This window comes from Heterodontus francisci, chromosome 49, assembly GCF_036365525.1.
Source record: "Heterodontus francisci isolate sHetFra1 chromosome 49, sHetFra1.hap1, whole genome shotgun sequence".
Taxonomy (NCBI): domain Eukaryota; kingdom Metazoa; phylum Chordata; class Chondrichthyes; order Heterodontiformes; family Heterodontidae; genus Heterodontus; species Heterodontus francisci.
In genome coordinates this window covers 8,241,110-8,267,567 of record NC_090419.1, presented here as the reverse complement: position 1 = coordinate 8,267,567, position 26,458 = coordinate 8,241,110, and positions in this window count along the sequence as shown.

Below are 26,458 nucleotides of genomic sequence, written 5' to 3'. Positions count from 1 at the left end.
ATAGGACAGTGAGACTCTGTGTTACTGAGTATTGGTGTTTATAGGACAGTGAGACTCTGTGTTACTGAGTATTGGGGTTTATAGGACAGTGAGACTCTGTGTTACTGAGTATTGGTGTTTATAGGACTGTGAGACTCTGTGTTACTGAGTATTGGTGTTTACAGGACAGTGAGACTCTGTGTTACTGAGTATTGGTGTTTATCGGACAGTGTGACTCTGTGTCACTGAGTATTGGTGTTTATCGGACAGTGAGACTCTGTGTCACTGAGTATTGGTGTTTATAGGACAGTGAGACTCTGTGTTACTGAGTATTGGTGTTTATCGGACAGTGAGACTCTGTGTTACTGAGTATTGGTGTTTACAGGACAGTGAGACTCTGTGTTACTGAGTATTGGTGTTTATCGGACAGTGAGACTCTGTGTCACTGAGTATTGGTGTTTATCGGACAGTGAGACTCTGTGTTACTGAGTATTGGTGTTTATCGGACAGTGAGACTCTGTGTCACTGAGTATTGGTGTTTATAGGACAGTGAGACTCTGTGTTACTGAGTATTGGTGTTTATCGGACAGTGAGACTCTGTGTTACTGAGTATTGGTGTTTACAGGACAGTGAGACTCTGTGTTACTGAGTATTGGTGTTTATAGGACAGTGAGACACTGTGTTACTGAGTATTGGTGTTTATAGGACAGTGAGACTCTGTGTTACTGAGTATTGGTGTTTATCGGACAGTGAGACTCTGTGTTACTGAGTATTGGTGTTTGCAGGACAGTGAGACTCTGTGTTACTGAGTATTGGTGTTTATAGGACAGTGAGACTCTGTGTTACTGAGTATTGGTGTTTATAGGACAGTGAGACTCTGTGTTACTGAGTATTGGTGTTTATAGGACAGTGAGACTCTGTGTTACTGAGTATTGGTGTTTATAGGACAGTGAGACTCTGTTACTGAGTATTGGGGTTTACAGGACAGTGAGAGTCTGTGTTACTGAGTATTGGTGTTTATAGGACAGTGTGACTCTGTGTTACTGAGTATTGGGGTTTATAGGACAGTGAGACTCTGTGTTACTGAGTATTGGTGTTTATAGGACAGTGAGACTCTGTGTTACTGAGTATTGGTGTTTACAGGACAGTGAGACTCTGTGTTACTGAGTATTGGTGTTTATAGGACAGTGAGACTCTGTGTTACTGAGTATTGGTGTTTATAGGACTGTGAGACTCTGTGTTACTGAGTATTGGTGTTTACAGGACAGTGAGACTCTGTGTCATTGAGTATTGGTGTTTATCGGACAGTGAGACTCTGTGTTACTGAGTATTGGTGTTTATCGGACAGTGAGACTCTGTGTTACTGAGTATTGGGGTTTATAGGACAGTGAGACTCTGTGTTACTGAGTATTGGTGTTTATAGGACTGTGAGACTCTGTGTTACTGAGTATTGGTGTTTACAGGACAGTGAGACTCTGTGTTACTGAGTATTGGGTTTTGCAGGACAGTGAGACTCTGTGTTACTGAGTATTGGTGTTTACAGGACAGTGAGACTCTGTGTTACTGAGTATTGGTGTTTATAGGACAGTGAGACTCTGTGTTACTGAGTATTGGTGTTTATAGGACTGTGAGACTCTGTGTTACTGAGTATTGGTGTTTACAGGACAGTGAGACTCTGTGTTACTGAGTATTGGGTTTTGCAGGACAGTGAGACTCTGTGTTACTGAGTATTGGGGTTTATAGGACAGTGAGACTCTGTGTTACTGAGTATTGGTGTTTATAGGACTGTGAGACTCTGTGTTACTGAGTATTGGTGTTTACAGGACAGTGAGACTCTGTGTTACTGAGTATTGGTGTTTACAGGACAGTGAGACTCTGTGTTACTGAGTATTGGGTTTTGCAGGACAGTGAGACTCTGTGTTACTGAGTATTGGTGTTTATCGGACAGTGAGACTCTGTGTTACTGAGTATTGGTGTTTATCGGACAGTGAGACTCTGTGTCACTGAGTATTGGTGTTTATAGGACAGTGAGACTCTGTGTTACTGAGGTTGGTGTTTATCGGACAGTGAGACTCTGTGTTACTGAGTATTGGTGTTTACAGGACAGTGAGACTCTGTGTTACTGAGTATTGGTGTTTATAGGACAGTGAGACTCTGTGTTACTGAGTATTGGTGTTTATAGGACAGTGAGACTCTGTGTTACTGAGTATTGGTGTTTATCGGACAGTGAGACTCTGTGTTACTGAGTATTGGTGTTTGCAGGACAGTGAGACACTGTGTTACTGAGTATTGGTGTTTATAGGACAGTGAGACTCTGTGTTACTGAGTATTGGTGTTTATAGGACAGTGAGACTCTGTGTTACTGAGTATTGGTGTTTATAGGACAGTGAGACTCTGTGTTACTGAGTATTGGTGTTTATAGGACAGTGAGACTCTGTTACTGAGTATTGGGGTTTACAGGACAGTGAGAGTCTGTGTTACTGAGTATTGGTGTTTATAGGACAGTGTGACTCTGTGTTACTGAGTATTGGGGTTTATAGGACAGTGAGACTCTGTGTTACTGAGTATTGGTGTTTATAGGACAGTGAGACTCTGTGTTACTGAGTATTGGTGTTTATCGGACAGTGAGACTCTGTGTTACTGAGTATTGGTGTTTACAGGACAGTGAGACTCTGTGTTACTGAGTATTGGTGTTTACAGGACAGTGAGACTCTGTGTTACTGAGTATTGGTGTTTATCGGACAGTGAGACTCTGTGTTACTGAGTATTGGTGTTTATAGGACAGTGAGACTCTGTGTTACTGATTATTGGTGTTTATAGGACAGTGAGACTCTGTGTTACTGAGTATTGGTGTTTATAGGACAGTGAGACTCTGTGTTACTGAGTATTGGTGTTTACAGGACAGTGAGACTCTGTGTTACTGAGTATTGGTGTTTATCGGACAGTGAGACTCTGTGTTACTGAGTATTGGTGTTTACAGGACAGTGAGACTCTGTGTTACTGAGTATTGGTGTTTATAGGACAGTGAGACTCTGTGTTACTGATTATTGCTGTTTACAGGACAGTGAGACTCTGTGTTATTGAGTATTGGTGTTTACAGGACAGTGAGACTCTGTGTTACTGAGTATTGGTGTTTATCGGACAGTGAGACTCTGTGTTACTGAGTATTGGTGTTTATAGGACAGTGAGACTCTGTGTTACTGATTATTGGTGTTTATCGGACAGTGAGACTCTGTGTTACTGAGTATTGGTGTTTATAGGACAGTGAGACTCTGTGTTACTGAGTATTGGTGTTTATCGGACAGTGAGACTCTGTGTTACTGAGTATTGGTGTTTATAGGACAGTGAGACTCTGTGTTACTGAGTATTGGTGTTTGCAGGACAGTGAGACTCTGTGTTACTGAGTATTGGTGTTTATCGGACAGTGAGACTCTGTGTCACTGAGTATTGGTGTTTATCGGACAGTGAGACTCTGTGTTACTGAGTATTGGTGTTTATCGGACAGTGAGACTCTGTGTCACTGAGTATTGGTGTTTATAGGACAGTGAGACTCTGTGTTACTGAGTATTGGTGTTTATCGGACAGTGAGACTCTGTGTTACTGAGTATTGGTGTTTACAGGACAGTGAGACTCTGTGTTACTGAGTATTGGTGTTTATAGGACAGTGAGACTCTGTGTTACTGAGTATTGGTGTTTATAGGACAGTGAGACTCTGTGTTACTGAGTATTGGTGTTTATCGGACAGTGAGACTCTGTGTTACTGAGTATTGGTGTTTGCAGGACAGTGAGACTCTGTGTTACTGAGTATTGGTGTTTATAGGACAGTGAGACTCTGTGTTACTGAGTATTGGTGTTTATAGGACAGTGAGACTCTGTGTTACTGAGTATTGGTGTTTATAGGACAGTGAGACTCTGTGTTACTGAGTATTGGTGTTTATAGGACAGTGAGACTCTGTTACTGAGTATTGGGGTTTACAGGACAGTGAGAGTCTGTGTTACTGAGTATTGGTGTTTATAGGACAGTGTGACTCTGTGTTACTGAGTATTGGGGTTTATAGGACAGTGAGACTCTGTGTTACTGAGTATTGGTGTTTATAGGACAGTGAGACTCTGTGTTACTGAGTATTGGTGTTTACAGGACAGTGAGACTCTGTGTTACTGAGTATTGGTGTTTATAGGACAGTGTGACTCTGTGTTACTGAGTATTGGTGTTTATAGGACTGTGAGACTCTGTGTTACTGAGTATTGGTGTTTACAGGACAGTGAGACTCTGTGTCATTGAGTATTGGTGTTTATCGGACAGTGAGACTCTGTGTTACTGAGTATTGGTGTTTATCGGACAGTGAGACTCTGTGTTACTGAGTATTGGGGTTTATAGGACAGTGAGACTCTGTGTTACTGAGTATTGGTGTTTATAGGACAGTGAGACTCTGTGTTACTGAGTATTGGTGTTTACAGGACAGTGAGACTCTGTGTTACTGAGTATTGGTGTTTACAGGACAGTGAGACTCTGTGTTACTGAGTATTGGTGTTTATCGGACAGTGAGACTCTGTGTCACTGAGTATTGGTGTTTATCGGACAGTGAGACTCTGTGTCACTGAGTATTGGTGTTTATAGGACAGTGAGACTCTGTGTTACTGAGTATTGGTGTTTATCGGACAGTGAGACTCTGTGTTACTGAGTATTGGTGTTTACAGGACAGTGAGACTCTGTGTCACTGAGTATTGGTGTTTATCGGACAGTGAGACTCTGTGTCACTGAGTATTGGTGTTTATCGGACAGTGAGACTCTGTGTTACTGAGTATTGGTGTTTATCGGACAGTGAGACTCTGTGTCACTGAGTATTGGTGTTTATAGGACAGTGAGACTCTGTGTTACTGAGGTTGGTGTTTATCGGACAGTGAGACTCTGTGTTACTGAGTATTGGTGTTTACAGGACAGTGAGACTCTGTGTTACTGAGTATTGGTGTTTATAGGACAGTGAGACTCTGTGTTACTGAGTATTGGTGTTTATAGGACAGTGAGACTCTGTGTTACTGAGTATTGGTGTTTATCGGACAGTGAGACTCTGTGTTACTGAGTATTGGTGTTTGCAGGACAGTGAGACACTGTGTTACTGAGTATTGGTGTTTATAGGACAGTGAGACTCTGTGTTACTGAGTATTGGTGTTTATAGGACAGTGAGACTCTGTGTTACTGAGTATTGGTGTTTATAGGACAGTGAGACTCTGTGTTACTGAGTATTGGTGTTTATAGGACAGTGAGACTCTGTTACTGAGTATTGGGGTTTACAGGACAGTGAGAGTCTGTGTTACTGAGTATTGGTGTTTATAGGACAGTGTGACTCTGTGTTACTGAGTATTGGGGTTTATAGGACAGTGAGACTCTGTGTTACTGAGTATTGGTGTTTATAGGACAGTGAGACTCTGTGTTACTGAGTATTGGTGTTTACAGGACAGTGAGACTCTGTGTTACTGAGTATTGGTGTTTATCGGACAGTGAGACTCTGTGTTACTGAGTATTGGTGTTTACAGGACAGTGAGACTCTGTGTTACTGAGTATTGGTGTTTACAGGACAGTGAGACTCTGTGTTACTGAGTATTGGTGTTTATCGGACAGTGAGACTCTGTGTTACTGAGTATTGGTGTTTATAGGACAGTGAGACTCTGTGTTACTGATTATTGGTGTTTATAGGACAGTGAGACTCTGTGTTACTGAGTATTGGTGTTTATCGGACAGTGAGACTCTGTGTTACTGAGTATTGGTGTTTATAGGACAGTGAGACTCTGTGTTACTGATTATTGGTGTTTATCGGACAGTGAGACTCTGTGTTACTGAGTATTGGTGTTTATAGGACAGTGAGACTCTGTGTTACTGAGTATTGGTGTTTATAGGACAGTGAGACTCTGTGTTATTGAGTATTGGTGTTTACAGGACAGTGAGACTCTGTGTTACTGAGTATTGGTGTTTACAGGACAGTGAGACTCTGTGTTACTGAGTATTGGTGTTTATCGGACAGTGAGACTCTGTGTTACTGAGTATTGGTGTTTATCGGACAGTGAGACTCTGTGTTACTGAGTATTGGTGTTTATCGGACAGTGAGACTCTGTGTTACTGAGTATTGGTGTTTACAGGACAGTGAGACTCTGTGTTACTGAGTATTGGTGTTTATAGGACAGTGAGACTCTGTGTTACTGAGTATTGGTGTTTACAGGACAGTGAGACTCTGTGTTACTGAGTATTGGTGTTTACAGGACAGTGAGACTCTGTGTTACTGAGTATTGGTGTTTACAGGACAGTGAGACTCTGTGTTACTGAGTATTGGTGTTTACAGGACAGTGAGACTCTGTGTTACTGAGTATTGGTGTTTACAGGACAGTGAGACTCTGTGTTACTGAGTATTGGTGTTTATAGGACAGTGAGACTCTGTGTTACTGAGTATTGGTGTTTATCGGACAGTGAGACTCTGTGTTACTGAGTATTGGTGTTTATAGGACAGTGAGACTCTGTGTTACTGACTATTGGTGTTTATCGGACAGTGAGACTCTGTGTTACTGAGTATTGGTGTTTACAGGACAGTGAGACTCTGTGTTACTGAGTATTGGTGTTTATAGGACAGTGAGACTCTGTGTTACTGAGTATTGGTGTTTATAGGACAGTGAGACTCTGTGTTACTGAGTATTGGTGTTTATCGGACAGTGAGACTCTGTGTTATTGAGTATTGGGGTTTATAGGACAGTGAGACTCTGTGTTACTGAGTATTGGTGTTTATCGGACAGTGAGACTCTGTGTCACTGAGTATTGGTGTTTATCGTACAGTGAGACTCTGTGTTACTGAGTATTGGTGTTTATAGGACAGTGAGACTCTGTGTTACTGAGTATTGGTGTTTATAGGACAGTGAGACTCTGTGTTACTGAGTATTGGTGTTTATAGGACAGTGAGACTCTGTGTTACTGAGTATTGGTGTTTACAGGACAGTGAGACTCTGTGTTACTGAGTATTGGTGTTTATAGGACAGTGAGACTCTGTGTTACTGAGTATTGGTGTTTATTGGACAGTGAGACTCTCTGTTACTGAGTATTGGTGTTTATAGGACAGTGAGACTCTGTGTTACTGAGTATTGGTGTTTATAGGACAGTGAGACTCTGTGTTACTGAGTATTGGGGTTTATAGGACAGTGAGACTCTGTGTTACTGAGTATTGGTGTTTATAGGACTGTGAGACTCTGTGTTACTGAGTATTGGTGTTTACAGGACAGTGAGACTCTGTGTTACTGAGTATTGGTGTTTATCGGACAGTGAGACTCTGTGTCACTGAGTATTGGTGTTTATCGGACAGTGAGACTCTGTGTTACTGAGTATTGGTGTTTATCGGACAGTGAGACTCTGTGTTACTGAGTATTGGTGTTTACAGGACAGTGAGACTCTGTGTTACTGAGTATTGGTGTTTATCGGACAGTGAGACTCTGTGTTACTGAGTATTGGTGTTTACAGGACAGTGAGACTCTGTGTTACTGAGTATTGGTGTTTATAGGACAGTGAGACTCTGTGTTACTGAGTATTGGTGTTTACAGGACAGTGAGACTCTGTGTTACTGAGTATTGGTGTTTACAGGACAGTGAGACTCTGTGTTACTGAGTATTGGTGTTTACAGGACAGTGAGACTCTGTGTTACTGAGTATTGGTGTTTACAGGACAGTGAGACTCTGTGTTACTGAGTATTGGTGTTTACAGGACAGTGAGACTCTGTGTTACTGAGTATTGGTGTTTATAGGACAGTGAGACTCTGTGTTACTGAGTATTGGTGTTTATCGGACAGTGAGACTCTGTGTTACTGAGTATTGGTGTTTATAGGACAGTGAGACTCTGTGTTACTGACTATTGGTGTTTATCGGACAGTGAGACTCTGTGTTACTGAGTATTGGTGTTTACAGGACAGTGAGACTCTGTGTTACTGAGTATTGGTGTTTATAGGACAGTGAGACTCTGTGTTACTGAGTATTGGTGTTTATAGGACAGTGAGACTCTGTGTTACTGAGTATTGGTGTTTATCGGACAGTGAGACTCTGTGTTATTGAGTATTGGGGTTTATAGGACAGTGAGACTCTGTGTTACTGAGTATTGGTGTTTATCGGACAGTGAGACTCTGTGTCACTGAGTATTGGTGTTTATCGTACAGTGAGACTCTGTGTTACTGAGTATTGGTGTTTATAGGACAGTGAGACTCTGTGTTACTGAGTATTGGTGTTTATAGGACAGTGAGACTCTGTGTTACTGAGTATTGGTGTTTATAGGACAGTGAGACTCTGTGTTACTGAGTATTGGTGTTTACAGGACAGTGAGACTCTGTGTTACTGAGTATTGGTGTTTATAGGACAGTGAGACTCTGTGTTACTGAGTATTGGTGTTTATTGGACAGTGAGACTCTCTGTTACTGAGTATTGGTGTTTATAGGACAGTGAGACTCTGTGTTACTGAGTATTGGTGTTTATAGGACAGTGAGACTCTGTGTTACTGAGTATTGGGGTTTATAGGACAGTGAGACTCTGTGTTACTGAGTATTGGTGTTTATAGGACTGTGAGACTCTGTGTTACTGAGTATTGGTGTTTACAGGACAGTGAGACTCTGTGTTACTGAGTATTGGTGTTTATCGGACAGTGAGACTCTGTGTCACTGAGTATTGGTGTTTATCGGACAGTGAGACTCTGTGTCACTGAGTATTGGTGTTTATCGGACAGTGAGACTCTGTGTTACTGAGTATTGGTGTTTATCGGACAGTGAGACTCTGTGTCACTGAGTATTGGTGTTTATCGGCCAGTGAGACTCTGTGTTACTGAGTATTGGTGTTTACAGGACAGTGAGACTCTGTGTTACTGAGTATTGGTGTTTATCGGACAGTGAGACTCTGTGTCACTGAGTATTGGTGTTTATCGGACAGTGAGACTCTGTGTTACTGAGTATTGGTGTTTATCGGACAGTGAGACTCTGTGTCACTGAGTATTGGTGTTTATAGGACAGTGAGACTCTGTGTTACTGAGTATTGGTGTTTATAGGACAGTGAGACTCTGTGTTACTGAGTATTGGGGTTTATAGGACAGTGAGACTCTGTGTTACTGAGTATTGGTGTTTATAGGACTGTGAGACTCTGTGTTACTGAGTATTGGTGTTTACAGGACAGTGAGACTCTGTGTTACTGAGTATTGGTGTTTATCGGACAGTGAGACTCTGTGTCACTGAGTATTGGTGTTTATCGGACAGTGAGACTCTGTGTTACTGAGTATTGGTGTTTATCGGACAGTGAGACTCTGTGTCACTGAGTATTGGTGTTTATAGGACAGTGAGACTCTGTGTTACTGAGTATTGGTGTTTATCGGACAGTGAGACTCTGTGTTACTGAGTATTGGTGTTTACAGGACAGTGAGACTCTGTGTTACTGAGTATTGGTGTTTATCGGGCAGTGAGACTCTGTGTCACTGAGTATTGGTGTTTATCGGACAGTGAGACTCTGTGTTACTGAGTATTGGTGTTTATAGGACAGTGAGACTCTGTGTTACTGAGTATTGGTGTTTATCGGACAGTGAGACTCTGTGTTACTGAGTATTGGTGTTTACAGGACAGTGAGACTCTGTGTTACTGAGTATTGGTGTTCATCGGACAGTGAGACTCTGTGTTACTGAGTATTGGTGTTTATCGGACAGTGAGACTCTGTGTTACTGAGTATTGGTGTTTATCGGACAGTGAGACTCTGTGTTACTGAGTATTGGTGTTTATAGGACAGTGAGACTCTGTGTTACTGAGTATTGGTGTTTACAGGACAGTGAGACTCTGTGTTACTGAGTATTGGTGTTTATCGGACAGTGAGACTCTGTGTCACTGAGTATTGGTGTTTATAGGACAGTGAGACTCTGTGTTACTGAGTATTGGTGTTTATCGGACAGTGAGACTCTGTGTTACTGAGTATTGGTGTTTATAGGACAGTGAGACTCTGTGTTACTGAGTATTGGTGTTTATAGGACAGTGAGACTCTGTGTTACTGAGTATTGGTGTTTATAGGACAGTGAGACTCTGTGTTACTGAGTATTGGTGTTTATAGGACAGTGAGACTCTGTGTTACTGAGTATTGGTGTTTATCGGACAGTGAGACTCTGTGTTACTGAGTATTGGTGTTTGCAGGACAGTGAGACTCTGTGTTACTGAGTATTGGTGTTTATAGGACAGTGAGACTCTGTGTTACTGAGTATTGGTGTTTATAGGACAGTGAGACTCTGTGTTACTGAGTATTGGTGTTTATAGGACAGTGAGACTCTGTGTTACTGAGTATTGGTGTTTATAGGACAGTGAGACTCTGTGTTACTGAGTATTGGGGTTTACAGGACAGTGAGACTCTGTGTTACTGAGTATTGGTGTTTATAGGACATTGAGACTCTGTGTTACTGAGTATTGGTGTTTATAGGACAGTGAGACTCTGTGTTACTGAGTATTGGTGTTTACAGGACAGTGAGACTCTGTGTTACTGAGTATTGGTGTTTGCAGGACAGTGAGACTCTGTGTTACTGAGTATTGGTGTTTATAGGACAGTGACACTCTGTGTTACTGAGTATTGGTGTTTACAGGACAGTGAGACTCTGTGTTACTGAGTATTGGTGTTTCTCGGACAGTGAGACTCTGTGTTACTGAGTATTGGTGTTTATAGGACAGTGAGACTCTGTGTTACTGAGTATTGGTGTTTATAGGACAGTGAGACTCTGTGTTACTGAGTATTGGTGTTTATAGGACAGTGAGACTCTGTGTTACTGAGTATTGGTGTTTATAGGACAGTGAGACTCTGTGTTACTGAGTATTGGGGTTTACAGGACAGTGAGACTCTGTGTTCCTGAGTATTGGTGTTTATAGGACAGTGAGACTCTGTGTTACTGAGTATTGGGGTTTATAGGACAGTGAGACTCTGTGTTACTGAGTATTGGTGTTTATAGGACTGTGAGACTCTGTGTTACTGAGTATTGGTGTTTACAGGACAGTGAGACTCTGTGTTACTGAGTATTGGTGTTTATCGGACAGTGAGACTCTGTGTCACTGAGTATTGGTGTTTACCGGACAGTGAGACTCTGTGTCACTGAGTATTGGTGTTTATCGGACAGTGAGACTCTGTGTTACTGAGTATTGGTGTTTATCGGACAGTGAGACTCTGTGTCACTGAGTATTGGTGTTTACCGGACAGTGAGACTCTGTGTTACTGAGTATTGGTGTTTACAGGACAGTGAGACTCTGTGTTACTGAGTATTGGTGTTTATCGGACAGTGAGACTCTGTGTCACTGAGTATTGGTGTTTATCGGACAGTGAGACTCTGTGTTACTGAGTATTGGTGTTTACCGGACAGTGAGACTCTGTGTCACTGAGTATTGGTGTTTATAGGACAGTGAGACTCTGTGTTACTGAGTATTGGTGTTTATAGGACAGTGAGACTCTGTGTTACTGAGTATTGGGGTTTATAGGACAGTGAGACTCTGTGTTACTGAGTATTGGTGTTTATAGGACTGTGAGACTCTGTGTTACTGAGTATTGGTGTTTACAGGACAGTGAGACTCTGTGTTACTGAGTATTGGTGTTTACCGGACAGTGAGACTCTGTGTCACTGAGTATTGGTGTTTATCGGACAGTGAGACTCTGTGTTACTGAGTATTGGTGTTTATCGGACAGTGAGACTCTGTGTCACTGAGTATTGGTGTTTATAGGACAGTGAGACTCTGTGTTACTGAGTATTGGTGTTTATCGGACAGTGAGACTCTGTGTTACTGAGTATTGGTGTTTATAGGACAGTGAGACTCTGTGTTACTGAGTATTGGTGTTTACAGGACAGTGAGACTCTGTGTTACTGAGTATTGGTGTTTACAGGACAGTGAGACTCTGTGTTACTGAGTATTGGTGTTTACAGGACAGTGAGACTCTGTGTTACTGAGTATTGGTGTTTACAGGACAGTGAGACTCTGTGTTACTGAGTATTGGTGTTTATAGGACAGTGAGACTCTGTGTTACTGAGTATTGGTGTTTATCGGACAGTGAGACTCTGTGTTACTGAGTATTGGTGTTTATAGGACAGTGAGACTCTGTGTTACTGAGTATTGGTGTTTATCGGACAGTGAGACTCTGTGTTACTGAGTATTGGTGTTTACAGGACAGTGAGACTCTGTGTTACTGAGTATTGGTGTTTATAGGACAGTGAGACTCTGTGTTACTGAGTATTGGTGTTTATAGGACAGTGAGACTCTGTGTTACTGAGTATTGGTGTTTATCGGACAGTGAGACTCTGTGTTATTGAGTATTGGGGTTTATAGGACAGTGAGACTCTGTGTTACTGAGTATTGGTGTTTATCGGACAGTGAGACTCTGTGTCACTGAGTATTGGTGTTTATCGTACAGTGAGACTCTGTGTTACTGAGTATTGGTGTTTATAGGACAGTGAGACTCTGTGTTACTGAGTATTGGTGTTTATAGGACAGTGAGACTCTGTGTTACTGAGTATTGGTGTTTACAGGACAGTGAGACTCTGTGTTACTGAGTATTGGTGTTTATAGGACAGTGAGACTCTGTGTTACTGAGTATTGGTGTTTATTGGACAGTGAGACTCTCTGTTACTGAGTATTGGTGTTTATAGGACAGTGAGACTCTGTGTTACTGAGTATTGGTGTTTATAGGACAGTGAGACTCTGTTACTGAGTATTGGGGTTTATAGGACAGTGAGACTCTGTGTTACTGAGTATTGGTGTTTATAGGACTGTGAGACTCTGTGTTACTGAGTATTGGTGTTTACAGGACAGTGAGACTCTGTGTTACTGAGTATTGGTGTTTATCGGACAGTGAGACTCTGTGTCACTGAGTATTGGTGTTTATCGGACAGTGAGACTCTGTGTCACTGAGTATTGGTGTTTATAGGACAGTGAGACTCTGTGTTACTGAGTATTGGTGTTTAGAGGACAGTGAGACTCTGTGTTACTGAGTATTGGTGTTTATAGGACAGTGAGACTCTGTGTTACTGAGTATTGGTGTTTACAGGACAGTGAGACTCTGTTACTGAGTATTGGGGTTTATAGGACAGTGAGACTCTGTGTTACTGAGTATTGGTGTTTATAGGACAGTGAGACTCTGTGTTACTGAGTATTGGGGTTTACTGGACAGTGAGACTCTGTGTTACTGAGTATTGGGATTTACAGGACAGTGAGACTCTGTGTTACTGAGTATTGGTGTTTACAGGACAGTGAGACTCTGTTACTGAGTATTGGGGTTTATAGGACAGTGAGACTCTGTGTTACTGAGTATTGGTGTTTATAGGACAGTGAGACTCTGTGTTACTGAGTATTGGTGTTTACAGGACAGTGAGACTCTGTGTTACTGAGTATTGGTGTTTACAGGACAGTGAGACTCTGTGTTACTGAGTATTGGTGTTTATAGGACAGTGAGACTCTGTGTTACTGAGTATTGGTGTTTATAGGACAGTGAGACTCTGTGTTACTGAGTATTGGGGTTTACTGGACAGTGAGACTCTGTGTTACTGAGTATTGGTGTTTATAGGACAGTGAGACTCTGTGTTACTGAGTATTGGTGTTTACAGGACATTGAGACTCTGTGTTACTGAGTATTGGTGTTTATCGTACAGTGAGACTCTGTGTTACTGAGTATTGGTGTTTACAGGACAGTGAGACTCTGTGTTACTGAGTATTGGTGTTTACAGGACAGTGAGACTCTGTGTTACTGAGTATTGGTGTTTACAGGACAGTGAGACTCTGTGTTACTGAGTATTGGTGTTTACAGGACAGTGAGACTCTGTGTTACTGAGTATTGGTGTTTACAGGACAGTGAGACTCTGTGTTACTGAGTATTGGTGTTTACAGGACAGTGAGACTCTGTGTTACTGAGTATTGGTGTTTACAGGACAGTGAGACTCTGTGTTACTGAGTATTGGTGTTTATAGGACAGTGAGACTCTGTGTTACTGAGTATTGGGGTTTATAGGACAGTGAGACTCTGTGTTACTGAGTATTGGTGTTTATCGTACAGTGAGACTCTGTGTTACTGAGTATTGGTGTTTACAGGACAGTGAGACTCTGTGTTACTGAGTATTGGTGTTTACAGGACAGTGAGACTCTGTGTTACTGAGTATTGGTGTTTATAGGACAGTGAGACTCTGTGTTACTGAGTATTGGTGTTTATAGGACATTGAGACTCTGTGTTACTGAGTATTGGTGTTTATCGTACAGTGAGACTCTGTGTTACTGAGTATTGGTGTTTACAGGACAGTGAGACTCTGTGTTACTGAGTATTGGTGTTTGCAGGACAGTGAGACTCTGTGTTACTGAGTATTGGTGTTTACAGGACAGTGAGACTCTGTGTTACTGAGTATTGGTGTTTATCGTACAGTGAGACTCTGTGTTACTGAGTATTGGTGTTTACAGGACAGTGAGACTCTGTGTTACTGAGTATTGGTGTTTATAGGACAGTGAGACTCTGTGTTACTGAGTATTGGTGTTTATCGTACAGTGAGACTCTGTGTTACTGAGTATTGGTGTTTACAGGACAGTGAGACTCTGTGTTACTGAGTATTGGTGTTTGCAGGACAGTGAGACTCTGTGTTACTGAGTATTGGTGTTTATAGGACAGTGAGACTCTGTGTTACTGAGTATTGGTGTTTACAGGACAGTGAGACTCTGTGTTACTGAGTATTGGTGTTTCTCGGACAGTGAGACTCTGTGTTACTGAGTATTGGTGTTTATAGGACAGTGAGACTCTGTGTTACTGAGTATTGGTGTTTATAGGACAGTGAGACTCTGTGTTACTGAGTATTGGTGTTTATAGGACAGTGAGACTCTGTGTTACTGAGTATTGGTGTTTATAGGACAGTGAGACTCTGTGTTACTGAGTATTGGTGTTTACAGGACAGTGAGACTCTGTGTTCCTGAGTATTGGTGTTTATAGGACAGTGAGACTCTGTGTTACTGAGTATTGGGGTTTACAGGACAGTGAGATTCTGTGTTACTGAGTATTGGTGTTTATAGGACAGTGAGACTCTGTGTTACTGAGTATTGGTGTTTATAGGACAGTGAGACTCTGTGTTACTGAGTATTGGTGTTCACAGGACAGTGAGACTCTGTGTTACTGAGTATTGGTGTTTATAGGACAGTGAGACTCTGTGTTACTGAGTATTGGTGTTTATAGGACAGTGAGACTCTGTGTTACTGAGTATTGGTGTTTATAGGACAGTGAGACTCTGTGTTACTGAGTATTGGTGTTTATAGGACAGTGAGACTCTGTGTTACTGAGTATTGGTGTTTGCAGGACAGTGAGACTCTGTGTTACTGAGTATTGGTGTTCACAGGACAGTGAGACTCTGTGTTACTGAGTATTGGTGTTCACAGGACAGTGAGATTCTGTGTTACTGAGTATTGGTGTTTATAGGACAGTGAGACTCTGTGTTACTGAGTATTGGTGTTTATAGGACAGTGAGACTCTGTGTTACTGAGTATTGGTGTTTATAGGACAGTGAGACTCTGTGTTACTGAGTATTGGTGTTCACAGGACAGTGAGACTCTGTGTTACTGAGTATTGGTGTTTATAGGACAGTGAGACTCTGTGTTACTGAGTATTGGTGTTTATAGGACAGTGAGACTCTGTGTTACTGAGTATTGGTGTTTATAGGACAGTGAGACTCTGTGTTACTGAGTATTGGTGTTCACAGGACAGTGAGACTCTGTGTTACTGAGTATTGGGGTTTACAGGACAGTGAGACTCTGTGTTACTGAGTATTGGTGTTTGCAGGACAGTGAGACTCTGTGTTACTGAGTATTGGTGTTCACAGGACAGTGAGACTCTGTGTTACTGAGTATTGGTGTTCACAGGACAGTGAGACTCTGTGTTACTGAGTATTGGGGTTTACAGGACAGTGAGACTCTGTGTTACTGAGTATTGGTGTTCACAGGACAGTGAGACTCTGTGTTACTGAGTATTGGGGTTTACAGGACAGTGAGACTCTGTGTTACTGAGTATTGGTGTTTATCGGACAGTGAGACTCTGTGTTACTGAGTATTGGTGTTTACAGGACAGTGAGACTCTGTGTTACTGAGTATTGGTGTTTATCGGACAGTGAGACTCTGTGTTACTGAGTATTGGTGTTTATAGGACAGTGAGACTCTGTGTTACTGAGTATTGGGGTTTATAGGACAGTGAGACTCTGTGTTACTGAGTATTGGTGTTCACAGGACAGTTAGACTCTGTGTTACTGAGTATTAGGGTTTATAGGACAGTGAGACTCTGTGTTACTGAGTATTGGTGTTTATTGGACAGTGAGACTCTGTGTTACTGAGTATTGGGGTTTACAGGACAGTGAGACTCTGTGTTACTGAGTATTGGTGTTTATAGGACAGTGAGACTCTGTGTTACTGAGTATTGGTGTTTATAGGACAGTGAGACTCTGTGTTACTGAGTATTGGTGTTTATAGGACAGTGAGACTCTGTGTTATTGAGTATTGGTGTTTATAGGACAGTGAGACTCTGTGTTACTGAGTATTGGTGTTTATCGGACAGTGAGACTCTGTGTTACTGAGTATTGGTGTTTACAGGACAGTGAGACTCTGTGTTACTGAGTATTGGTGTTTATCGGACAGTGAGACTCTGTGTTACTGAGTATTGGTGTTTATAGGACAGTGAGACTCTGTGTTACTGAGTATTGGTGTTTACAGGACAGTGAGACTCTGTGTTACTGAGTATTGGTGTTTACAGGACAGTGAGACTCTGTGTTACTGAGTATTGGTGTTTACAGGACAGTGAGACTCTGTGTTACTGAGTATTGGTGTTTACAGGACAGTGAGACTCTGTGTTACTGAGTATTGGTGTCTATAGGACAGTGAGACTCTGTGTTACTGAGTATTGGTGTTTATAGGACAGTGAGACTCTGTGTTACTGAGTATTGGTGTTTATAGGACAGTGAGACTCTGTGTTATTGAGTATTGGTGTTTATAGGACAGTGAGACTCTGTGTTACTGAGTATTGGTGTTTATCGGACAGTGAGACTCTGTGTTACTGAGTATTGGTGTTTACAGGACAGTGAGACTCTGTGTTACTGAGTATTGGTGTTTATCGGACAGTGAGACTCTGTGTTACTGAGTATTGGTGTTTATAGGACAGTGAGACTCTGTGTTACTGAGTATTGGTGTTTACAGGACAGTGAGACTCTGTGTTACTGAGTATTGGTGTTTACAGGACAGTGAGACTCTGTGTTACTGAGTATTGGTGTTTACAGGACAGTGAGACTCTGTGTTACTGAGTATTGGTGTTTACAGGACAGTGAGACTCTGTGTTACTGAGTATTGGTGTTTACAGGACAGTGAGACTCTGTGTTACTGAGTATTGGTGTTTATAGGACAGTGAGACTCTGTGTTACTGAGTATTGGTGTTTATAGGACAGTGAGACTCTGTGTTACTGAGTATTGGTGTTTATCGGACAGTGAGACTCTGTGTTACTGAGTATTGGTGTTTACAGGACAGTGAGACTCTGTGTTACTGAGTATTGGTGTTTACAGGACAGTGAGACTCTGTGTTACTGAGTATTGGTGTTTACAGGACAGTGAGACTCTGTGTTACTGAGTATTGGTGTTTATAGGACAGTGAGACTCTGTGTTACTGAGTATTGGGGTTTATAGGACAGTGAGACTCTGTGTTACTGAGTATTGGTGTTTAGAGGACAGTGAGACTCTGTGTTACTGAGTATTGGTGTTTATAGGACAGTGAGACTCTGTGTTACTGAGTATTGGTGTTTACAGGACAGTGAGACTCTGTTACTGAGTATTGGGGTTTATAGGACAGTGAGACTCTGTGTTACTGAGTATTGGTGTTTATAGGACAGTGAGACTCTGTGTTACTGAGTATTGGGGTTTACTGGACAGTGAGACTCTGTGTTACTGAGTATTGGGATTTACAGGACAGTGAGACTCTGTGTTACTGAGTATTGGTGTTTACAGGACAGTGAGACTCTGTTACTGAGTATTGGGGTTTATAGGACAGTGAGACTCTGTGTTACTGAGTATTGGTGTTTATAGGACAGTGAGACTCTGTGTTACTGAGTATTGGGGTTTATCGGACAGTGAGACTCTGTGTTACTGAGTATTGGTGTTTATCGGACAGTGAGACTCTGTGTTACTGAGTATTGGTGTTTATAGGACAGTGAGACTCTGTGTTACTGAGTATTGGTGTTTATAGGACAGTGAGACTCTGTGTTACTGAGTATTGGGGTTTACTGGACAGTGAGACTCTGTGTTACTGAGTATTGGTGTTTATAGGACAGTGAGACTCTGTGTTACTGAGTATTGGTGTTTATAGGACATTGAGACTCTGTGTTACTGAGTATTGGTGTTTATCGTACAGTGAGACTCTGTGTGACTGAGTATTGGTGTTTACAGGACAGTGAGACTCTGTGTTACTGAGTATTGGTGTTTACAGGACAGTGAGACTCTGTGTTACTGAGTATTGGTGTTTACAGGACAGTGAGACTCTGTGTTACTGAGTATTGGTGTTTACAGGACAGTGAGACTCTGTGTTACTGAGTATTGGTGTTTATAGGACAGTGAGACTCTGTGTTACTGAGTATTGGGGTTTATAGGACAGTGAGACTCTGTGTTACTGAGTATTGGTGTTTACAGGACAGTGAGACTCTGTGTTACTGAGTATTGGTGTTTACAGGACAATGAGACTCTGTGTTACTGAGTATTGGGGTTTACAGGACAGTGAGACTCTGTGTTACTGAGTATTGGTGTTTATCGTACAGTGAGACTCTGTGTTACTGAGTATTGGTGTTTACAGGACAGTGAGACTCTGTGTTACTGAGTATTGGTGTTTATAGGACAGTGAGACTCTGTGTTACTGAGTATTGGTGTTTATCGTACAGTGAGACTCTGTGTTACTGAGTATTGGTGTTTACAGGACAGTGAGACTCTGTGTTACTGAGTATTGGTGTTTATAGGACAGTGAGACTCTGTGTTACTGAGTATTGGGGTTTATCGGACTGTGAGACTCTGTTACTGAGTATTGGGGTTTACTGGACAGTGAGACTCTGTGTTACTGAGTATTGGTGTTTATCGGACAGTGAGACTCTGTGTTACTGAGTATTGGTGTTTACAGGACAGTGAGACTCTGTGTTACTGAGTATTGGTGTTTATCGGACAGTGAGACTCTGTGTTACTGAGTATTGGTGTTTATAGGACAGTGAGACTCTGTGTTACTGAGTATTGGTGTTTACAGGACAGTGAGACTCTGTGTTACTGAGTATTGGTGTTTACAGGACAGTGAGACTCTGTGTTACTGAGTATTGGTGTTTACAGGACAGTGAGACTCTGTGTTACTGAGTATTGGTGTTTACAGGACAGTGAGACTCTGTGTTACTGAGTATTGGTGTCTATAGGACAGTGAGACTCTGTGTTACTGAGTATTGGTGTTTATAGGACAGTGAGACTCTGTGTTACTGAGTATTGGTGTTTATAGGACAGTGAGACTCTGTGTTATTGAGTATTGGTGTTTATAGGACAGTGAGACTCTGTGTTACTGAGTATTGGTGTTTATCGGACAGTGAGACTCTGTGTTACTGAGTATTGGTGTTTACAGGACAGTGAGACTCTGTGTTACTGAGTATTGGTGTTTATCGGACAGTGAGACTCTGTGTTACTGAGTATTGGTGTTTATAGGACAGTGAGACTCTGTGTTACTGAGTATTGGTGTTTACAGGACAGTGAGACTCTGTGTTACTGAGTATTGGTGTTTACAGGACAGTGAGACTCTGTGTTACTGAGTATTGGTGTTTACAGGACAGTGAGACTCTGTGTTACTGAGTATTGGTGTTTACAGGACAGTGAGACTCTGTGTTACTGAGTATTGGTGTTTACAGGACAGTGAGACTCTGTGTTACTGAGTATTGGTGTTTATAGGACAGTGAGACTCTGTGTTACTGAGTATTGGTGTTTATAGGACAGTGAGACTCTGTGTTACTGAGTATTGGGGTTTACTGGACAGTGAGACTCTGTGTTACTGAGTATTGGTGTTTATAGGACAGTGAGACTCTGTGTTACTGAGTATTGGTGTTTATAGGACATTGAGACTCTGTGTTACTGAGTATTGGTGTTTATCGTACAGTGAGACTCTGTGTTACTGAGTATTGGTGTTTACAGGACAGTGTGACTCTGTGTTACTGAGTATTGGTGTTTACAGGACAGTGAGACTCTGTGTTACTGAGTATTGGTGTTTACAGGACAGTGAGACTCTGTGTTACTGAGTATTGGTGTTTACAGGACAGTGAGACTCTGTGTTACTGAGTATTGGTGTTTACAGGACAGTGAGACTCTGTGTTACTGAGTATTGGTGTTTACAGGACAGTGAGACTCTGTGTTACTGAGTATTGGTGTTTACAGGACAGTGAGACTCTGTGTTACTGAGTATTGGTGTTTATAGGACAGTGAGACTCTGTGTTACTGAGTATTGGTGTTTACAGGACAGTGAGACTCTGTGTTACTGAGTATTGGTGTTTATCGTACAGTGAGACTCTGTGTTACTGAGTATTGGTGTTTACAGGACAGTGAGTCTCTGTGTTACTGAGTATTGGTGTTTATAGGACAGTGAGACTCTGTGTTACTGAGTATTGGTGTTTATCGTACAGTGAGACTCTGTGTTACTGAGTATTGGTGTTTACAGGACAGTGAGACTCTGTGTTACTGAGTATTGGTGTTTACAGGACAGTGAGACTCTGTGTTACTGAGTATTGGTGTTTACAGGACAGTGAGACTCTGTGTTACTGAGTATTGGTGTTTATAGGACAGTGAGACTCTGTGTTACTGAGTATTGGGGTTTATAGGACAGTGAGACTCTGTGTTACTGAGTATTGGTGTTTATCGTACAGTGAGACTCTGTGTTACTGAGTATTGGTGTTTACAGGACAGTGAGACTCTGTGTTACTGAGTATTGGTGTTTACAGGACAGTGAGACTCTGTGTTACTGAGTATTGGTGTTTATCGTACAGTGAGACTCTGTGTTACTGAGTATTGGTGTTTACAGGACAGTGAGACTCTGTGTTACTGAGTATTGGTGTTTACAGGACAGTGAGACTCTGTGTTACTGAGTATTGGTGTTTTCAGGACAGTGAGACTCTGTGTTACTGAGTATTGGTGTTTACAGGACAGTGAGACTCTGTGTTACTGAGTATTGGTGTTTACAGGACAGTGAGACTCTGTGTTACTGAGTATTGGTGTTTATAGGACAGTGAGACTCTGTGTTACTGAGTATTGGGGTTTATAGGACAGTGAGACTCTGTGTTACTGAGTATTGGTGTTTATCGTACAGTGAGACTCTGTGTTACTGAGTATTGGTGTTTACAGGACAGTGAGACTCTGTGTTACTGAGTATTGGTGTTTACAGGACAGTGAGACTCTGTGTTACTGAGTATTGGTGTTTATAGGACAGTGAGACTCTGTGTTACTGAGTATTGGTGTTTATAGGACATTGAGACTCTGTGTTACTGAGTATTGGTGTTTATCGTACAGTGAGACTCTGTGTTACTGAGTATTGGTGTTTACAGGACAGTGAGACTCTGTTACTGAGTATTGGTGTTTACAGGACAGTGAGACTCTGTGTTACTGAGTATTGGTGTTTACAGGACAGTGAGACTCTGTGTTACTGAGTATTGGTGTTTATCGTACAGTGAGACTCTGTGTTACTGAGTATTGGTGTTTACAGGACAGTGAGACTCTGTGTTACTGAGTATTGGTGTTTATAGGACAGTGAGACTCTGTGTTACTGAGTATTGGTGTTTATCGTACAGTGAGACTCTGTGTTACTGAGTATTGGGGTTTATAGGACAGTGAGACTCTGTGTTACTGAGTATTGGTGTTTACAGGACAGTGAGACTCTGTGTTACTGAGTATTGGTGTTTATAGGACAGTGAGACTCTGTGTTACTGAGTATTGGTGTTTATAGGACAGTGAGACTCTGTGTTACTGAGTATTGGTGTTTATCGGACAGTGAGACTCTGTGTTATTGAGTATTGGGGTTTATAGGACAGTGAGACTCTGTGTTACTGAGTATTGGGGTTTACAGGACAGTGAGACTCTGTGTTACTGAGTATTGGTGTTTATAGGACAGTGAGACTCTGTGTTACTGAGTATTGGTGTTTATCGGACAGTGAGACTCTGTGTTACTGAGTATTGGTGTTTATAGGACAGTGAGACTCTGTGTTACTGAGTATTGGTGTTTATAGGACAGTGAGACTCTGTGTTACTGAGTATTGGTGTTTATAGGACAGTGAGACTCTGTGTTACTGAGTATTGGTGTTTATCGGACAGTGAGACTCTGTGTTACTGAGTATTGGGGTTTACAGGACAGTGAGACTCTGTGTTACTGAGTATTGGTGTTTATAGGACAGTGAGACTCTGTGTTACTGAGTATTGGTGTTTATAGGACAGTGAGACTCTCTGTTACTGAGTATTGGGGTTTACAGGACAGTGAGACTCTGTGTTACTGAGTATTGGTGTTTAGAGGACAGTGAGACTCTGTGTTACTGAGTATTGGTGTTTATAGGACAGTGAGACTCTGTGTTACTGAGTATTGGTGTTTACAGGACAGTGAGACTCTGTTACTGAGTATTGGGGTTTATAGGACAGTGAGACTCTGTGTTACTGAGTATTGGTGTTTATAGGACAGTGAGACTCTGTGTTACTGAGTATTGGGGTTTACTGGACAGTGAGACTCTGTGTTACTGAGTATTGGTGTTTACAGGACAGTGAGACTCTGTTACTGAGTATTGGGGTTTATAGGACAGTGAGACTCTGTGTTACTGAGTATTGGTGTTTATAGGACAGTGAGACTCTGTGTTACTGAGTATTGGTGTTTACAGGACAGTGAGACTCTGTGTTACTGAGTATTGGTGTTTACAGGACAGTGAGACTCTGTGTTACTGAGTATTGGTGTTTATAGGACAGTGAGACTCTGTGTTACTGAGTATTGGTGTTTATAGGACAGTGAGACTCTGTGTTACTGAGTATTGGGGTTTACTGGACAGTGAGACTCTGTGTTACTGAGTATTGGTGTTTATAGGACAGTGAGACTCTGTGTTACTGAGTATTGGTGTTTATAGGACATTGAGACTCTGTGTTACTGAGTATTGGTGTTTATCGTACAGTGAGACTCTGTGTTACTGAGTATTGGTGTTTACAGGACAGTGAGACTCTGTGTTACTGAGTATTGGTGTTTACAGGACAGTGAGACTCTGTGTTACTGAGTATTGGTGTTTACAGGACAGTGAGACTCTGTGTTACTGAGTATTGGTGTTTACAGGACAGTGAGACTCTGTGTTACTGAGTATTGGTGTTTACAGGACAGTGAGACTCTGTGTTACTGAGTATTGGTGTTTACAGGACAGTGAGACTCTGTGTTACTGAGTATTGGTGTTTACAGGACAGTGAGACTCTGTGTTACTGAGTATTGGTGTTTATAGGACAGTGAGACTCTGTGTTACTGAGTATTGGGGTTTATAGGACAGTGAGACTCTGTGTTACTGAGTATTGGTGTTTATCGTACAGTGAGACTCTGTGTTACTGAGTATTGGTGTTTACAGGACAGTGAGACTCTGTGTTACTGAGTATTGGTGTTTACAGGACAGTGAGACTCTGTGTTACTGAGTATTGGTGTTTATAGGACAGTGAGACTCTGTGTTACTGAGTATTGGTGTTTACAGGACAGTGAGACTCTGTGTTACTGAGTATTGGTGTTTACAGGACAGTGAGACTCTGTGTTACTGAGTATTGGTGTTTATAGGACAGTGAGACTCTGTGTTACTGAGTATTGGGGTTTATCGGACTGTGAGACTCTGTTACTGAGTATTGGGGTTTACTGGACAGTGAGACTCTGTGTTACTGAGTATTGGTGTTTATCGGACAGTGAGGCTCTGTGTTACTGAGTATTGGTGTTTATCGGACAGTGAGACTCTGTGTTACTGAGTATTGGTGTTTATCGGACAGTGAGACTCTGTGTTACTGAGTATTGGTGTTTACAGGACAGTGAGACTCTGTGTTACTGAGTATTGGTGTTTACAGGACAGTGAGACTCTGTGTTACTGAGTATTGGTGTTTATCGTACAGTGAGACTCTGTGTTACTGAGTATTGGGGTTTACAGGACAGTGAGACTCTGTGTTACTGAGTATTGGTGTTTATAGGACAGTGAGACTCTGTGTTACTGAGTATTGGTGTTTACAGGACAGTGAGACTCTGTGTTACTGAGTATTGGTGTTTATCGTACAGTGAGACTCTGTGTTACTGAGTATTGGGGTTTATAGGACAGTGAGACTCTGTGTTACTGAGTATTGGTGTTTACAGGACAGTGAGACTCTGTGTTACTGAGTATTGGTGTTTATAGGACAGTGAGACTCTGTGTTACTGAGTATTGGTGTTTATAGGACATTGAGACTCTGTGTTACTGAGTATTGGTGTTTATCGGACAGTGAGACTCTGTGTTATTGAGTATTGGGGTTTATAGGACAGTGAGACTCTGTGTTACTGAGTATTGGGGTTTACAGGACAGTGAGACTCTGTGTTACTGAGTATTGGTGTTTATAGGACAGTGAGACTCTGTGTTACTGAGTATTGGTGTTTATCGGACAGTGAGACTCTGTGTTACTGAGTATTGGTGTTTATAGGACAGTGAGACTCTGTGTTACTGAGTATTGGTGTTTATAGGACAGTGAGACTCTGTGTTACTGAGTATTGGTGTTTATCGGACAGTGAGACTCTGTGTTACTGAGTATTGGGGTTTACAGGACAGTGAGACTCTGTGTTACTGAGTATTGGTGTTTATAGGACAGTGACACTCTGTGTTACTGAGTATTGGTGTTTATAGGACAGTGAGACTCTGTGTTACTGAGTATTGGGGTTTACAGGACAGTGAGACTCTGTGTTACTGAGTATTGGTGTTTAGAGGACAGTGAGACTCTGTGTTACTGAGTATTGGTGTTTATAGGACAGTGAGACTCTGTGTTACTGAGTATTGGTGTTTACAGGACAGTGAGACTCTGTTACTGAGTATTGGGGTTTATAGGACAGTGAGACTCTGTGTTACTGAGTATTGGTGTTTATAGGACAGTGAGACTCTGTGTTACTGAGTATTGGGGTTTACTGGACAGTGAGACTCTGTGTTACTGAGTATTGGTGTTTACAGGACAGTGAGACTCTGTTACTGAGTATTGGGGTTTATAGGACAGTGAGACTCTGTGTTACTGAGTATTGGTGTTTATAGGACAGTGAGACTCTGTGTTACTGAGTATTGGTGTTTATAGGACAGTGAGACTCTGTGTTACTGAGTATTGGTGTTTATAGGACAGTGAGACTCTGTGTTACTGAGTATTGGGGTTTACTGGACAGTGAGACTCTGTGTTACTGAGTATTGGTGTTTATAGGACAGTGAGACTCTGTGTTACTGAGTATTGGTGTTTATAGGACATTGAGACTCTGTGTTACTGAGTATTGGTGTTTATCGTACAGTGAGACTCTGTGTTACTGAGTATTGGTGTTTACAGGACAGTGAGACTCTGTGTTACTGAGTATTGGTGTTTACAGGACAGTGAGACTCTGTGTTACTGAGTATTGGTGTTTACAGGACAGTGAGACTCTGTGTTACTGAGTATTGGTGTTTACAGGACAGTGAGACTCTGTGTTACTGAGTATTGGTGTTTACAGGACAGTGAGACTCTGTGTTACTGAGTATTGGTGTTTACAGGACAGTGAGACTCTGTGTTACTGAGTATTGGTGTTTACAGGACAGTGAGACTCTGTGTTACTGAGTATTGGTGTTTATAGGACAGTGAGACTCTGTGTTACTGAGTATTGGGGTTTATAGGACAGTGAGACTCTGTGTTACTGAGTATTGGTGTTTATCGTACAGTGAGACTCTGTGTTACTGAGTATTGGTGTTTACAGGACAGTGAGACTCTGTGTTACTGAGTATTGGTGTTTACAGGACAGTGAGACTCTGTGTTACTGAGTATTGGTGTTTATAGGACAGTGAGACTCTGTGTTACTGAGTATTGGTGTTTATAGGACATTGAGACTCTGTGTTACTGAGTATTGGTGTTTATCGTACAGTGAGACTCTGTGTTACTGAGTATTGGTGTTTACAGGACAGTGAGACTCTGTGTTACTGAGTATTGGTGTTTACAGGACAGTGAGACTCTGTGTTACTGAGTATTGGTGTTTACAGGACAGTCAGACTCTGTGTTACTGAGTATTGGTGTTTATCGTACAGTGAGACTCTGTGTTACTGAGTATTGGTGTTTACAGGACAGTGAGACTCTGTGTTACTGAGTATTGGTGTTTATAGGACAGTGAGACTCTGTGTTACTGAGTATTGGGGTTTATCGGACTGTGAGACTCTGTTACTGAGTATTGGGGTTTACTGGACAGTGAGA